We start from the raw sequence: 19,049 nt of genomic DNA on the forward strand, positions 1-19,049 counted from the left end.
GCGTCTTGTAGACAGAGTGCACCGATCTATGCACGTTAAAGTCATATAAAACGAGTTTCTTGTAATTATAATGTTAAGGAAATTATTGAACCAATGCATGCATATATACAAAACTAAGACATCTATACACTTTTTTTTCCATTTATTACGAATGTATAACGTATTATCTACAAATAATATTTCATTCGGTCATTGTTGATCGCAAGTTAAATTAACTTTTGAGTTTGTTGCCGAAGTTTTCCGGGTCGTGACCTTGAAAACAATCACCAAAGAATCTTGGAGCACGTGAAAAATAAGTGAATTGATAGAGCGATGTTATTTTTTTCCATGCGTTCCCATTTGTTGATTAAACTTTTCCATAACAGTTGTTAAATGAATAGGTGTATTTAATTTGTTTACATTGAACAGTTCTATTATCACGATGTTTCCATCAAACTTGCGCTGCTGTGCGGTGGCCGAAGTTCTACCGAGAGGTCTCATAGTTAGGGTCATTACATACGGAGAAATATCGGCGAATTAGAGTACTTGAAGACATTAATTCAATAGCAATACATTGCTTCATATTTTGAGAAGATTAAAGATTTTCTATTACACGAAAGTCCACGTTCACTTGTTTTATAGTAAAACTTAGCCATTTCATTATGTAAAACATTTTGATCTTTTTCTTAATTTGAAGTATCATATGACCATAAGAACCCTTGCAAAAATCTCTTTCAGGGGTCTGTGTGTGGCCTTTTAAAGACTTCATTTCTGTCCCTAATTTTCCATGCAGTGGCACTTCTAATTTTCCGTCAATCATTCTACTGCCCATTCCATTTATTGTTTATTTGTCTTTGTCCTGAATATTCATGAAATATTTGCCACTGGACGTAACACAAACAACAATTAATTAATTGATCATAATGTCTTAGTTTTTCCTTTATTTTTACGATGCTGTTGTCAGGACAGAACCATTTCATTTTTTTTATATTCGTCTTTCATATATTTATTCAAACATTATCACATTTTTCGAACTCAATGAGATACACAGATGCTTTTGAACATATATATATGACCTATAGTTGTTAATTTCTAAGTCATTTGGTTTCTTGTGGAGAGCTGTCTCATTGGCAATCATACCACATCTTCTTTTTATATTAGACGGATGGCACCCTTTGGCGACACTAAACATAAACATGAATCTAAAAATGGAAACGCGGAAAAGGAGTACGGGTCTTTTATTTACTAGTGATTTGTACATCTCGAAATCATCCATTAAGAACACTCAATATTAAAGGTATTTCATATCTAAATATTCAAATTAATGTTTACATTGATGTTTTACAGTAATATTCAATAAGTCAAGTCTCCTTTTAATGTTTATTTTAATAAAAGTTAAGTGGAAGTGTCAAATATTTTAACAGATTACCGTGTGCGGTAGCACATCTTCAGACAAAAATTCATTTTATGTAGATCTATTTTCAATTAGGATAAAATGGGGGGGGGAGTAAAGAATTGAAAAATGGCATGAAATATTTATGAATACAGGAATTATTGATTGTTGTTTGCTTACTGTCCAGTTGCAACTATTTCATGCATATTCAGGACGATCCATTCCAAATGCAGGGTGCAGGATCTGATAACCGATTATTCTGTAGGGTGGAACTACTAACCTTGCTGGAGCACCTTATTTCACTCCCGGTTTCTTGTTGGGTTCGTGTTACTCAGTCTTCATTTTTCTGTGTAGTGTTTTGTGTACTAGTGCGTCTTTTTGTCGGTTTTTTTTTTGCTATGGCTTTGTTATAATCAACAAGTTCCTCATTATATTTATCAAATAACTAAACTAGATACATGTTTTCCCTCACAGTGTGGCGATTAAAAATAATTCAGTCTTGAACTCTGCATAAAAATACTCTTAGAACGCATATTAGCAGTTTTTTTTTTTTCTTTTTTTCTTCAAATTAGAAATTTTAGACGTAAAAAAAACGAAATATCCAATGAAAGTCAAAGTCGTTAGTAAAGAAACAAATTTCGTGTTTAAAAAGGTCGAAATGAAAACTGTTTCATTCTCCAAATCTAGTGGTTGAACACGGAAAACAATAATTGCAATAGCCTTTTTAGCCCATATACAATTTTAAGTAATATTTGTCTGAAAACTCATGATCAGAGACGAATGGCACCCATAGGCGACATTTCAACTGAAACACCAAACTTAAAATGGAAACGCGGGAAAAGTATACAGGTTAATTGTTTACTAGTGATCTGTACATCTCGAAATCATCCATTAAGGACAATCATATTAAAGGTATTTCAAATCTGAATATTAAAATTAATGTTTACATTGATGTTTTACAGAAATATTCACTAAGTCAAGTCTCCTTTTAATGTTTATTTTATCAAAAGTTAAGTGGAAGTGTCAAATATTTTAACAGATTATCGTGTGCGGTAGCACATCTTCAGACAAAAATATTTCAGAATAGATTTACGTTTACGGCATTTGAGAAACAATTGCTGTACTTATAAAATAAGCATACATTTGTAACATGTCGTATGTTCATATTTTCGTGCCGAGACATGCAGAATTATTTTGCATTTGTGTACATGTAATTTTCAGACAAAAATGTTTTAGAGTTACGGCATGTGAGAAACAATTGCTGTACTTATAACAACATAAGGATATATTTGTAACATGTCGTATGTTCATATTTACGTGCCGAGACATGCATTATTATCAGTTTCCATTTGTACCTGTAATTTGCGATAAAACATGTTCAAATTTGATTATCTGCCCTTTTCACCAGAAAAACTCAACTACAAACATCACAAATATCGTTCCATCTTTCATAACAATCGATTGATTATTGTTTTTTAACGTCCAGCTGCAAACATGCATATTCATGCGGACCCATTACAAATGTTGGAAGTATACGTCTGATAAATTCGGTTCTTACTTTCTGTTTAAGTTTCTACCGACCGTGCAAGACCCTCGTCACTGTCGTTAAAAAAAACCCTCGTCGCATTTTGTTATAATAAAACACCCATGCAACCACGCATCTCATATTGCATGATAGGACCCGACACTACTTTAGTGTTTCGCCAGTTAAGCTTGGGGTGGTCATTTTAAGATGCATTATTTGAATATAATCAAATATGAAAGTTATTCATGTATATATTGATATATTGATATTTTAATTCTTCTTCAATAGATCTAGTTATTATGACAGATCTATCATCATCAGGGGTCCAACTGTCAATTTTATGTTAAAGTCTTTAACTTTGATCTACTAAGCATATCTCCAACACTCTTGTGTTTGCTATACGCAACTATTGGTGCTGTATTGAATATTTGTACACAATCTTCGTCAAACTGTTATAAATGCCAGTGTTTCATAATACGTTTCTTTATTTTACGTATATATGGATTATATTAAAACTAATGGAATATTTTGTTTTTCTTTTGATTTGTTTTGTTGTAGTAATTCAGTACGGTCAATTGATAAAGCATCAGTTATACTATCACCTAATCCTGAATGTGGCGGGTATGGTTTTGCCATATTGGAGCCTCCAAATATCCAATATGTACAGAATAGATTCTGTATTTTGGTAAGCAAATCATATTCTGACCCCGCTGAATTTGTTGAAAATAGTTTGATGTAATTTGAATTCTGCATATTTATTCACGTAATTAAAATTCTGTATAGTAGATGTATTTGCGTATAATATAAATTAATCGTTACGTAACAATTCCGTATGTACAGAATTGGAAGTCTATTCATACGGACATATTGCTGTATATCCGGTTTTTCGGTCAATACATAAACGATTTCTATATACGAAAAGGTGCGAAAATACATTATTAAATAATATAATCTTTATTGCAAAATTACACCCATAAGGGTCAAGCAATACAAACAAACAATTATACATTTTAAAAACAATGCAATATAATGTAATACAATACAATATAATAGAACATATTTTAAGAGTTCAATTATAAATTTATGTAAAAAACACAATCATAAGCTTGTCTGACATGGGTCTGACCCCCTCAGTTCTAAAGACTGCTTAATAAAGACTTCAATATGACAAACAAGTTCAGGAATAATGGCTATTCTGACACCGTGCTCGGACTTCTTTTTAACTGAGTTTTACCTTGCGTATTGCTGTGTATTTGTTTTAGCTAGAGGTATAGGGGGAGGGTTGATATCTCACAAAACATGTGTAACCCCGCCGCATTTTTGCGCATGTTCGGGCCAAGTCAGGAGGCACTGGTCACATGTGGAGCAGGATCTGCTTACCCTTCCGGAGCACCTGAGATCACCCCCTGTTTTTAGAGGGGTTCGTGTTGCTTAGTCTTTAGTTTTGATCGGTCTGACAATGTAAACAACATTCTTGCCAACCAGTCGGAAGTCATGTGATTTTGTTACGTCGCGGCGAACATTCCTATAACTATTAGTAAAAACATTAATTAGGTATGACATATGACAACTACTGACGAGGTTCCTTTATATTCTAATTCGTAAACCGTCAAACGAACATAAACTATTTATCAAATAACTTGCGGATACAGGTACACATTTTATTATTCATATTCGTATGATAATGTCGAAAGTTCGTGTAAATACACCAAAATTTAGCAGCTGGTAATGTTTGCCGCACACTAGTCCGAGATTACTCTGACGTCCAACGGCTGTTTTGCCAGACAAGCTGGGGCCGTGGGACGTCAGAGCTCGTCCCATATCAAAAAGTGGATATTTGTCCGTCCAAAATAGATGCGCTGCTTCGTCGCTTCTGGTGCCAACGGACGGCCTTGGAATTATATAAATCGGGTATCAATTTGTTCATTTTTCATTTATCTTTTCATTTATGTAAGTTTCACCTACCTGCCACCCTTTATTTTCTCATATTTAGACAGTTTTCACAGTGACCCACCGATTCTGGCATTTTGACTTTCATTTTGAAAGATTGTCATGTGATCACGAGAAAAAAGTAAGACACAATGGACTATGGGAAATGATGTATGCATATGACCCTAGGTCAATATGAATATATAATCTAACACCTCGCTCATTTACGATGCAAGCAATGTAAATATCCGAGAGCTTCCGAGTGTTATCGTGGTTGGCACTAAATGCTTAATACCGATCTCCTGTAAAGGAGGTGAAAAATCGTGGTTGGCTACTAAATGTTAAATATCGATCTCCAATAAAGGAGGTGAAAAAAGTATAAATATTTGCATATTTGAGTCTCGAGGTCGCAAAATCTCTCGTAACTTGACGTCCATTTGAAAATAAAAGTAAAAATGTCTGAATCGATGGGTCACTGTAAAAACTGTCTAAATATGAGAAAATAAAGGGTGGCAGGTAGGTGAAACTTACATAAATGAAAAGATAAATGAAAAATGAACAAATTGATACCCGATTTATATAATTCCAAGGCCGTCCGTTGGCACCAGAAGCGACGAAGCAGCGCATCTATTTTGGACGGACAAATATCCACTTTTTGATATGGGACGAGCTCTGACGTCCCACGGCCCCAGCTTGTCTGGCAAAACAGCCGTTGGACGTCAGAGTAATCTCGGACTAGCCGCACACTAGTGGTCAACAAATCTGAAAATAGATAATATAAATTAGTATATTATTTAATTGGCAAATCGCTACTGTACACTTTCAACTTCAATGGCTCGAATGACTTTTAAATTAAACCACACAAATTCACTCATGCATGAAACTCAATACCCCGAATCGAGCCGACCTTACTGACTATAAATAACCAAACACGTGTTAACCATAAACAAACAAAACTTTTATATATGTTCCAAGCTGCCATTTCTTTAACAGCAGGCACGAATTTAATAAATGGTTAGTATAATACCTGCATGCTAAAAACCTTGTACATTTTTCAGACTAAAGCAAACCACCAATTTCTAGTTACCATTTAAGTGACCGACCAATTAAAGCGACCATTCAAGGTAACGACCAATTCTTAGGTACTATTTTCTAGTAACCATTCAAGCTAGCGCCCGATCAAAATAAGAATCAGACAATAAGGCCATATGCCTGAAAACCATAAATTGTGCAAAAAGCTGAAACTATCTAATAGATAAAATGAGAAATTTGTCGATCAATACGAAATGTATCGGTATTTGATCCTTGACATGCCTTTTCAAAGGAAAAAAAGGAAAATTGAAGATTTGTTGTTTGAGATTTCATTTGGATTGAAGAACTTAATTGTGAGGTTAACTTTGATAATATCCATTTATTGACCAATGAACCATTTACGTAAATGCCAATTACATCGTTTCGGCATTTCACTTTTCAGAGTTCATGATCTACTTTAATGACTAGTTATAAGTATTTACAATCGTTTATTTCTACATTCATCCGTATAATTATTTGGTATAAATCACACCACACCACATTGTCGGCACGCGTTTCTATTCATCTGAATACCTTTTATTTAGGTATAGTGAGGCTGACTCAGTTTACGCCTACTTGTTAGTGTTTTACTGTAATTACAATGCATACCACCAGATCATTTGTTAACAAGTTAAAAAAATCAAAACAAGAAACGAACACTACAAAAAGGAAATTTTAGTTTGATAAAACTATTAGTCTAATTTTGTCAGCACATGAGTACAAAACGAAATACTGCAATGACGTACCATTTATATACATTCTGTAGTGACGTTTTGGATTTCAATGAGCGTTATCTATGTATTAATGGTAAATTATTAAGTCATGGATTTCGTTACCACAAATAAATTAAAACCTTTACTAAATTCTTCCATAGATACAAAGATTTGATTTGCGAATTTGGCTGTACTTTGAAAAAAAAACTTATTTCAGACGGAATTTCACATCCTAAAACGGTGATGTTGTTTATATACGATCCGGGTAAACTTATCAATTCTTTAAATAAACTTATTCTAAAAGGTTACCAATTCAACACTGTAATTTGATCTTTGAATATTGTTTTTATTGGTATAAATATTGATTTTGTTATCAGTAAATTAAAATCATACTAATAGTTTTGTTATACACATATGCACTTTAACGGTACTGCAATCTGTCGATCCCTTATGTTGGCTTTGCACAAGGTCATGTTTTCCTCTGACTGTTAATGACGTCTTTACTCTTAATCCATTGAATGTTGGATGTGTACTGATTGATATTTTAGTCTTGGATACATTATTTTTTTTTTATCAGTTGTTATTGGCTTTGAACTAGCTGTCAGTAACTGCGAGTACTCTCAGATCTGTACTTTGTTCTCAATTTTAAACTATGAGAACAAATGGACGTGTGTGCAATTCATTTACGTTGTGATCTTTAATCAAATATAATTGATATTTCAAATGTATATATAATAAATTATTAAACACCACGTAATTATAATATATACATTTTACATTGTGAGTGTAATCTCTAGCCATTTCATTATTCCGTTCATAAAAATGTTTTCAAAATTTGAAAACTGTAGTTTGGTGTTACGAAAGGTTGGAAGAAATTAATATAAATATTCGTTAATCTATATAAAAAAAAAAACAATAATCTGAAACTATATTTTTTTCTTAATCAAAACCCCCTTTTCAACTTAAACACATAAAATTGAGAATGGAAACGTGGAATGCGTCAAAGAGACAACAACCCGACCAAAGAGCAGAAAACAGCCCAAGGCCACCAATGGGTCTTCAACACAGCGAGAAAACGCATATTAAGAAAGAACATTTTCAAAAAAACTGCATACTAAATACACATAAATTTCCCTTTTTTCGTTCTGTCCAATATTATGATAAGTAAATCGCCGATCAACGTGTTTAATTTGTTTAAATTTACCTAATTGTTCTCCGTTATTAGTTCAGTAAATAAGCTTATCCGTAAAGTGAAATTATTTTAGTTAGACTCCGCCTGTACCACTTGACGTTTGTTGACTTAGATGACTACCGAATATCCCGCCATTGACACTCAGAACTGGTGCCAAGTTGCTTCGTCCCGATGATGATTCAATAACCAGCGTGTTTGCAGAGATACCTGTTCCCCTTTCTTGATTGTGTACAGATATTCGTAATTGCAGAAATATTTATAAAATTTGTACGACACTTTGGATTAAAAATAAAAATCCATTATACCTAAAATAAACGTGTTCATATTTGTTGGGAAGAGGTCATTTAAATTCAGCAACACTGTTTTGAATCTTGACCTAGGAAATCATCAACGAACGGTGATATTAACTGTCCTCTCGATTGATTGATTAATTGGTGATTACTGAATGTCTAGTGGCAAATTTTTCATGCATGTTTAGGACGTGAACAAGTTAAGTTAATAGTACATACAATAAGTAGATCTTGAATAGGGGTGGACCGGGATACCCTGTAGGGAAATTTGGAAAACAACCGGAAAACGAGGATATATTTGGAAGGGGCTGAAATTTAGACCTACTGACCTTTCAAATAGTTGTTGCAAGGGTTCTATACTTGCAGAAAGCATGAAATTCTCTCTACACGAGACATCGGATTTAACGTCTACATTCTGACGTGGTTGCGAACTTATACATCTCGCACCAACAAACGGACGCCCCTCTCTGGCCAGGATTGTACTGACTGTCAGTAGAAGACCACAAGTGAACATATTTCTATTCCCCAGTTACCATTGGGTCTTTCCTGTGGACCCAAAGGGTTTTACTGGGTTTAAAATATATTGTCATACGGACTTTTCCCATCCGGCAGTAGAATACATGCTTAAGCGATGTCCATTTGGCTGTGCGGGATGTATAAGTACGCAACCATGTATGGTCAGATTAGGGAGGTTGAATTCAATGTCCCAGTGGGAGCAAAAATGTTCGACCCTTTCTAACCACTTCACAGATTCTTAATATAAAATTAAAAGATTTCCTGAATTTGCATGACATATTTGCCACTGGACGTTAGAAAATCAATAAACAATAAATCAATCTTTTTTTTTTGTCTATGCTTCTTCAGTTACATTTTTCGTTGGAAAGATTTATTTACAACTTTCTATAACAATGATTCAAATTTTAGTGCATTGATTGATGGATTGATTGATTTCTGCATGTATGCAAATTGTCAACATTCAAGACCGAACTTTTTTCAGAAGTATTATGATTCATTGTGATACATATTTCTTTTCTAATCTGTTTTTTATCTGTCAATTTTCGATATTAAAATTTAAAATGAGAAAAACTCTTTGCAGCACATTATCTTTGAGCAACATGACGGGTGCCACAAGTGGAGCAGATCCTGCTTACCGTTCCGGAGCACCTGAGATCAACCCTTAAGTGGTATTTTTTTGTGGTCTTATTTTTCTTTTCGTTGTCTTTTGTGGTTTTTTTTTTTTGCAATGACCTTGTCAGTTCCCCTTCAACTTTTCAGTCTTTAAAAGATATAAGAAGATGTGGTACAAGTGCCAATGACACAACTCTCCATCCAAGTCACAATTTGTAAAAGTAAACCATTATAGGTCAAAGTACGGCCTTCAACACGGAGCCGTGGCTCACACCGAACAGCAATCTATAAAGGGACCCAAAAATGACTAGTGTAAAACCATTCAAACAGGAAAACCAACGGTCTAATCTATATAAAAAAAAAACGAGAAACGGGAAACACTTATGAACCACATCTACAAACAACAACCACTGAACAACAGGTTCCTGACTTAGGAGAGGTGCAAACAAATGCAGCGGGTTTAAACGTTTTAACAGGCGCCAACCTTCACCCTAACCTGAAATAATAGTGTAACATCACAACATAGAAATACACACTATAAAATACATGTAATGTCCATTTGGCATCTTCTTTCTTTTTGAACAATTATTTAATCTGTGAAGTTGATGAATACTAGACAATATAAATTAATTTTTCTCCGTATAGCGGATTAACTTGTACCCATTAAAACTTTCAAGCAACAGAAAAATTTCAGGACAGGAATACAGATTCATGTATCCTAGATTATTGAGGTGTACCATATTTTGCGGATTCTTCTATGTAATTGTAATGATGATACAGAATATGTTAGTTTACACAATATAAGTCGTGTGGGGATGCACCAACGGATGACAAGATACCCAGGGGACACTAAACATCTTAAGTCGAAGGACAAACACAATCGAAGTTAAAGTAAAAAGAGGAATTGCCAAACAATTGTACACAGTACTAAGTCTTAGGTGCTCCTTATTGTGAGCAGTTTTTGAGACACTAGTGACACTTGTAGAGTTACTGTTGACACAAAAACCTAATGATAAGCTGCATTCGATTGTAGTCTTTAAATGACAAGATTGTTGATAGGAAAAAGGGAACATATTTGTAGCCATTGTCACACAGATTTTCCGCAAGAGACAACTCATTTAAAATAGCGTCCGTTTACTTCGAAGGGATTAACTTATAGCCCTTGGATCAATAGATTTCTTGTAGGCAGCAACCCTCTATTAATGAAATCCTGTAAATAGGAAATACAAGCTCTGGAATGTAGTATCAACTTATGATCTATATGCAAGTGCTTACAGAATGTTGCTATATCTATATAAAAGTTCGTAATAGAAAACGAAGTAATTTCTGTTGTGCTAAATTTTCATTCTGCGCTTCTCTTGTTGATTTTTCCTCCAGGCTGAATTTGTATTCGTTTGACTGTGCAGACTGTTAAAATAAACAGACATGTCCGTCTGGCTTTTGGAGTACATAGCCACGCCACAGTGGGGACATTGCTTCAGGTTACATTATACATGTGGAATCAACTATCCAGAGAAATAAAACAAAATGTATCTGCATTCAAATATTTGTATAATAATTCATTAAATTTTTAATTAGATTAGTATTTGAAGCTTTTATTATACTACATGAATGTATGCCATTAATTTTGTCCTTCATTATTTTTTGTTTAACATTGTGTATTGGTTGATTGATAATGTTCTATTCATTTAGGTTATATTGTACCAAGAGAGCATTATTATAAATTAGTTAAGTCTAAGTGAAGTCCTCCCTTTATATAGATATCATTATAATAATAACAACAATATGACTGTCATACAGGCGAGAGGCTGGCGCAATGTAAAACCCGTTTCTATTTTGACACAATTTTATATGCAATGTATATTACAAAAATAAATTTCCACACCGAACTGTACGTTTAGTAAAAAACAAATTCCATTAAAAATAAAATATTGGCTTAAAAAAAGTCTAACATTAACTTCTTAAGAATGTTTTACATACCTACATTCAGATTTCAACAAGAAGATAAACATTTGTTCAAATTTAATGTGTCTGAACATTAAAATGGATTCGGTGCCATTAAAGTATATTTACTTATGAGATGTGTCTAAATTCCTCAGTAACAATTAGATGGATCACATACACAGATTTAAAATTACATCCAGTAAACAAACATTTTTTTTTTAAAATGAAATTAGTAACAGTGATTCCATAATATAGACTTGTGTAACACGCCCTCTCAAGCATATACAAGAGAGTAGATTTATATCTACATTCAGTAATTTTTTTAACTGTTTATTAGCAAAACATCAGTTGTCCCGTTGGCTGTTGAGTATTGAGATCATGTTTTCATGAGAAAAAATTTCACCTTACAGCCTATACAAATGCATATGAATTTTCATTTTTCATTTTTATCCTTTTTCTTTTGTTATGTTCTTTTTTTTTATTTTTTTTTTTTTTTGGGTTGATTTTTGTTTTGTTTTTGGTTGATTTTTGTTTTTGTTTTTTTTCTGTTTTTTTTATTTGTTTTGTTTTTGTTTTTTGTTTTTTGTTTTTGTTTTTGTTTTTTTTTGGGGGGGGGGAGGTCAGATGATTCAGCCTTCAGAAGCGTGATATGATTTATAACTGGAGACAACAGCGAAACCTTGAGACAACTATACTATACTACCCATATATATCACAATGTCCCTTGTAAAAACACACTTTCCTCATTACTAAAACACAACACATTTATAAAAAAAAGTTTTTGAAAAGGAAGTTACCCCGACTGCATTATAATCGCCTTCGTTCACACGATTATTAACATACATATTCCTAATGGATTCGGGTTGTTGTAAGTCCCCTCTGTAAACATACTAATCCCTATCACTTATAAAATTTGTTTACCAAAGTTGACTACTGAATTCTATGCCGGTGAGGTTTATATCTTGGTGCCAACCATACTCGTCTCAATTCTGTGTCATTAACCAGTTTGTTTGCAGAGAAGCGCGATCTGTTGTAGGTTCGTCGTTGCATAAAAGTGTGAGTCATGATTGAAAAATTTGTCGAAATATGCACAATCCTTTTAACAAACGAATGAAGATCAATCGGTGGTCAAACTTAATATAGAAATAAACATTTCGGTTTTTTTTTTGTGATTACACACTCATTGTTGTGAATCGAATTGTGGAGAATCTTTTAATGCAGCTTCAATGCCTCAAGGTTCAGCATACTAAACCATTATATATATATTTAGTTTTTTAAACTTTAAATGGTGACGGTAGCTGAAGGTCTAGTGGCAATTTTCAAAACTTTACTACATCCTTAATAAAGTCATGAAATATATATATACTGATCTGAAATTATACATATTTTTCAGAAAAAAAGTTGCCATCTCTACACAGCAAAAATTTTCAGCAGATATAGTTTTTGTCTTTAAAAGAGGTGTATGATGGTGGGTATAGCATATAATATCATTTTTGTATTATGTGCACCAATATTTTATACATTAGTGTAAGGTAGGTAAACGTTACACAGCCAAATATCTTGTTTCCAGCGGATTATGAAAAAATCATTTTTTTCATAAGTTCTCCATGTTACAATCAGAAAAGTTTTAACGCATTTCTATAGAAACAATACATTTGCCCTATTTTGCCTTTTTATGTCAAAATTACGCAAATTGAGATACAAGTGATAGACCGGGATAAGACGATTAAATTTTTTCAGAAAAACGTTCCGTTTTCTGGTAATATTGAGCATTTTGGTAAAACTAATAAATTTATTCAAATATATTATTGGAATCAGGTTTATTGTTAAAATTCTAAACTTTTATTTTTAGGTTGATTATAGTAACAATGGGATTTTGGAAAGGAAAAGTCAGGAAAGAAAATGTGTACAAAAATGAAAATAAATTATCGCTCTTCAAAAAGGTAACACTGAATATTCCCTTAGGAAACAATCCTCCTGCACAGGCACTTGTCTCGGATTTTTTTTTAACTATATACCTCAATATAACTAAGAGGTTAATAGGTAAAAAAAAAGTTTGAGACAAGGGCCTGTGTCTTCATGCCACCAATCCATACCAAACAAACAAAAATATTAAGAAATCATATGTTTTTACCTTCAAATGTGAAAAACCATTAACATGATAAATTATATAAGCTGATATGTATTAGTAAAAAAGAAAGTATGAGAAGTCCACTTTTTGGGTTCCTTGAATTCGAATATCAAAAAGTATATATTTAATTATAAATCTACCAAATGGCATCCGTTAGAGATTTATAAGACATATTTCTGTCAGACATCGGAAATTATATTTCTAAACTTAATTTGTATGACATGTTTGAATTAGGGCTTCGTACTTCTGGCATTTAATGCAAAACTACAATAAACGTCGAAATAGCCTCATTTTGAGATCTTGCTACAGAATGCATTTTGCAAAGATGTTAATACGTGTTAAATATATTTTAGTTTAACAAAACTATGTGTTGATGCAGTTTGCTGTGGTGCCTTATAATCCCTACCTATTCTTATCTTTCATAATTTCTATTGTATAATATTATTTTATAATTTTGTGAACTTCTTCAAGCTTCTAAATGTATATATTTGTTATGGTCTGCTTTGGTAACAGACAACTTTTTAGACTGATGGTACTACGCCCTAACATAAAGTATACCATTCCCGTCAGTAAATCCGTATTTTATATAAGTAAAGTGGCTTCGGTATACAATAATGTATACTATTGCTGGTGTTCGTCAACATAAATTAGATAGATCATCTATATAGGGATTAAAACGGACACCAATATATAATGTGTAAATATTTAGCTTAATGTATTATATATAAAATGTTTCTAAAACGATAGGCATACGTCTCGACTTGTTTATATATTTTTGTTTAGAATGCATGATCAACAAAATACAACTTTTTCTGTACAGAAGTTTTATTGATTGGTTGTTGATTGCTTAACGTCCATTGGCAAGTATTTCCTGCATGTTCCGGACGAGTACAGACGTTGTAGCTTGTAGATTTGTTTCTGGTAGGCGCATATTTAATCTGAACCCTTCAATTTGGCCTTAGCCCAGCATTAGAATTTTGAAATTTTAAACACCTGATTGGACGTCAATCTTTATCTAAATAAAAGTTTTAAACATAGAAACCATTGTTAGCATATGAAAATGAATATAATGTTTTCTTAATATAGTTTACTGAGGTGCAAAATTTTAACGTTCTTAAAAGTTACATTCAAGATTTACTCTTCTACATGTGGTACGAATCATCCTGACTCCGGAAGCAATCGAAACTTTTTATGAATACATTAAGATAGTTATACGTCAAGATGAGACAGCAACCGTACAAAACCAAAATATGACAGCATGTTAAAATTGTCATTTGTGAGGCGTTTTACGTTCAAGGTTCTATATATTTCGTTGACTGATTATTTGATTATTATAGTCCAGTTGCTTATATTACAGCGGTGTTGAAAACGTCAATGTAAAACCATAAGGTTTCGCAAATGTGTTAAACAGATTTAATTTGAGAGATAACACTGATATTTGAAAACGAGGTAATCTTTCAAATATCCATGAAAGGACTACTTACCTTTTGTTCCATCAATAAATCTGTATAATGCAGAAGTGCGTGTGTTTTGTTTAATGTTCAGCGGCAAATAGTTTAATTATATGCAGGACGAGAACAAATCACAAGTTTGATTAAATAGTATTCGGAAAAGGAAAGAAGGCGGACATGTTTGGTTGCTACTTGAGGGCGGTAATTCTGATTGCAACGGAAAGGCGAAAACGTTTGATTGCAAGTGAAGGACGGAAAATGTTGATTCCCACTCAAAGAGATGGCATGCTGGAAAGGAGCTGGAATCGTTGCAAAAGTAATTAATCGAAACACTATCGTCATAGACAGATCATCGGACTTATAGCTCCCCCTTTCTGATCGAACGGTTATTGGTTATATTCAGAGAGCGTCACATTCTTCCAACATTTTCTATGGAAAAATTACAAGAATAGTTTTCAAAAAAGCATTTTTGTCCATGGACTAATAACTAAAACATTTCCCTGTGCCAAATTAGCATTTTGTCTCTCTATAAGTTTGCTACTTTGTAAAATTAACTTCTTTAGAGTGTTTAATATTACCTATAAATACAGATTATAATAGAAAGACAAACATTTGTCAAAAATTAATGTGTCTAGGTATTTAAATGGCTTTGGTGCCATAACAGTATAGTGTACAGTTGAGCGGTGCTCCGATTGTTCGGAGGAAATTAGATGGATCACCACTTCAGATTATCTATAACATTCATTAAGCATGCAAATATTTAGTGGACTTGATACATTATTAGTAATAATAGTAACAGAGTCTCTATAACAGCAATAACACACTGTTGCTTGGCTTTTGTTTTTGGCAAGTGCATGTAGATATTCTGAGTCATGAATTTAAACGCATATCCCTACTTTAAAACCCGAGGATTGATAGCCCAGGAATAGATTCTCTTGTCCGTATTTGGCAAAACCTTTGGGAATTTTGAGTCATGAATGCTCTTCGACTTTGTACTTTATTTGGACATTTTAACTTTTTTTCCACTTGACTCAAGTCTCACTGATGAGTCTTTTGTAGACGAAACGCGCTTCTTTCGTTCAAAATTTTAAGCTTGGTATCCATGATGAGTTCATTATCAACCTTTGCGTCAAGGTCAAAACAGAAAATAATATATGCAAATTATGATTACAATATTACGACATAAAAAACGAATAATAATCTTGTTTCTATTTTTGCGTATGTGACCTAATTAGTTAATGAAACCAGACAACCTTTTTTTTTATTTTAAAACTATTTTGGGGTTACTATAATTACACTAGTATGCATATAATTAGTATAAAACGGTCACAATTTAGATATAAAAAAGTGTATTATGAATGTGATAACGTATTAATATATATTGGCTTTCCATTATATGCAACAATATATATTTCAGAAGTGATTTTCGTCAATAAGGCTAACAGCTTAGAGCAGATTGAAGGACCAAGTAACACAAATCTTTGAAAGCATGAAACCCAGACAGTATTTATTAAACAGAACAGCAAATTACACACAGAGACAACCCAAATAAAGATTAAGAATTAGAAGTTAATGTATTCTCGATGCTGCCCAAATAAAGGCATACTCCGGGTGCGAGATTTTCTTGCTGTGTTGAAGACCCATTGGTGGCCTTGGACTGTTTTCTGCTCTTTGGTTGGGTTGTTGTCTCTTAGACACATTCACCATTTCCATTCTCAATTTTGTTTAAAATGTTAAAGGTAGTCTTTTGTTGTTACAGTTGTTAAAGAAGAGGGGTGAAAGATACCAAAGGGACATTCAAACTCATAAGGCGAAAATAAACTGACAACACTATTGCTAAAAAAGAAAAAGATCAATAGACAAACAATAGTACACAAAACACAACATAGAAAAACTAAAGACTGAGCGACACGAACCCCAATAAAATCTGCTCCGGAAGGGTAAGCGGATCCTGTTTCACATGTGGCATCTGTCGTGTTGCTCAAGGTAGTACAAACCCTGTTTATCCATGTTTATCCGGTTTATAAAAATACCCATGTAAAATATAATAACTCTAATTTATGGAACATGCCTCTTAAAAATCACTAACACGTTTGTGTCGACTAGTTTCAGACATATATTCTAAGCTTCAAGAAAATGGAAAATCTAGCGTATGAAATTTAATAGTCGATTGAGGTATGGATGCGACTGTACGGTATTGGTTTTTCTCATTGTTGAAGGCCGTACGGTTCCTTATAATTGTTTACATTCACTTCATTTTAACTTTGGTGGATACTAGTAGTTCTCATTGGCAATTATACCACATCTCCTTATTTTTATTCGTTGATGGGATTTTAGTTTTTTTCGTTCCAAACTTATTATTTAGTTTCAAATAGAAACGTTTCTGCTTTTCTGTGTATACTATAAAGTTTAGTGGACATTTGAGAGAGAAAAAAAACCCACATTGTTATACAAAGGGTTAGCATGATTAAAAAGACGTAGATTATGAATTAATAAGACAGAAACCAATCGACAAATACAAGACCATAGTGTTTTAACAATAGACAGAATATCCATACGATATGGTTAGGTGCTTTCATTTATATTGTTTCGCTACTTGACAAGTTTTTTTTTATAAGTCCCTTGCCAAAAGTGATGGTAAATATTAAATTAAAAAAAATTGTATGGGGTATTTTTTTTAATAAATTCGTCTGATTTAAAAATATAGGAAAAATGAATGTAGTGTCCAGTTTCAAAACAGATTCTTGTTCATGTATGCTATTGAAATCAAAATGTTTGTAATACAGTCGAACAAAATTGTTCCTCCCGAAAGAAAAACAAGACATGCTCACCCCTAATCACATACACACAAAAAATGGTTGATGTCTTATTCGCCCATGTATTCAACAGCATATGAATAATCTTTAGAGAGTATATCAGAAATATATCCGCATTCAACATCACATTACTTAAAGGACAAAAGACTTTGCTTATTTATAACTATGAGAGTCAGTGCAGATGTTCCTGGTGGACAGACACGTGTGGCGAACGTGTATTCTTTTGAGGTTGGGATCACAACCGCGTTCCCTTTTTAATTCTAATCAGTTAAATATTAAAACCGTACAATGACGATCTGACGACTTAACTCCTTTTCAGCTGATTTGTACAGTTTGTTCTTATTTTGTGATACTATACCACTGTCCCAGGTTGAGAAGAAGGTTTGAACACCAGCTAACATATTCTCTTTGAGTCTGTCCCAAATCAGGAGCCTGTAATTCAGTGGTTTTCGTTTGTTACTGTGTATCATATTTGCCTCTCTTCTCTTTTTTTTGTGTATACATAAACCAGACCGTTAGTTTTTTGTTTGAAATGTTTTACTTTTGTCATTTCGGGGCCTTTTATTGCTTACTATGGGATATGGGTTTTGCTCATTGTTGAAGATTGTACGGTGAACTATAGTTGTTAACACCTACGGCATTTTGTCTTTTGTGTAGAGTTGTCTCATTGGCAATCACACCACATCTTTTTTTTCATTCTTATAATGAAATTCAGTTCAGACACACGTGTTTAACTCTTTAATATAGGTATGGTGTATTTACTTTTCAATGGTAAGATTATTTTTCACATTAGGTTTTCCTTACCTTTTTTACTATAATCGTATGTAGTTGTTTTTCTTAGCATATTTTGTAATTACACTTATCGTTTTAATGTGCTATAATAAGACCTGATATCTATAGAATGCATTTATATACTGGAATCAGTAGCATTTGGTTTTAAAGGCGTGTGAACTGGTGCATAATTAGAATAAATGTAGATATAACTTCAGTGGTCGGCGACGATAGGGGCGAAAAGTAACAGTCTCGCTAATTTTAAGATATAAAATGAGAGATTTTGTAAATTGATCGGAGATACATTCATAAAATTTGATAGAGCGCCTCGAGCGCCTCATTAAATTGGAAGGAAATAATTCTTTCCGATATCATAAATTATAAATGCATAACTGTGATAGGAACATTGGCAATTAGTAAACAATATGTTTCTTCAAAGACATTGATCATCACAAAACGATAAATCTACACAGAAACTGAAGATAAGAGCAGTAGTCTGACCACTTTAACTGGTCAATTGTCTTTTGTATGGAGTCTAAAATTCAAATGAATATAGGGATGTGTAGAGTATATGTCACTGAGACAACAAATCAAAGATTAAAATAACCAAAAAGACAGGTACTTACAGTGAGCATCAATTGGTAGATGTCTATATAATATGTCTAAATCGTCTCCGGTTTATAAAATTATGATTAAATTATTGAACACATATATCA

This window comes from Mytilus californianus, unplaced genomic scaffold, assembly GCF_021869535.1.
Source record: "Mytilus californianus isolate M0D057914Y unplaced genomic scaffold, xbMytCali1.0.p SCAF_13, whole genome shotgun sequence".
Lineage (NCBI taxonomy): Eukaryota > Metazoa > Mollusca > Bivalvia > Mytilida > Mytilidae > Mytilus > Mytilus californianus.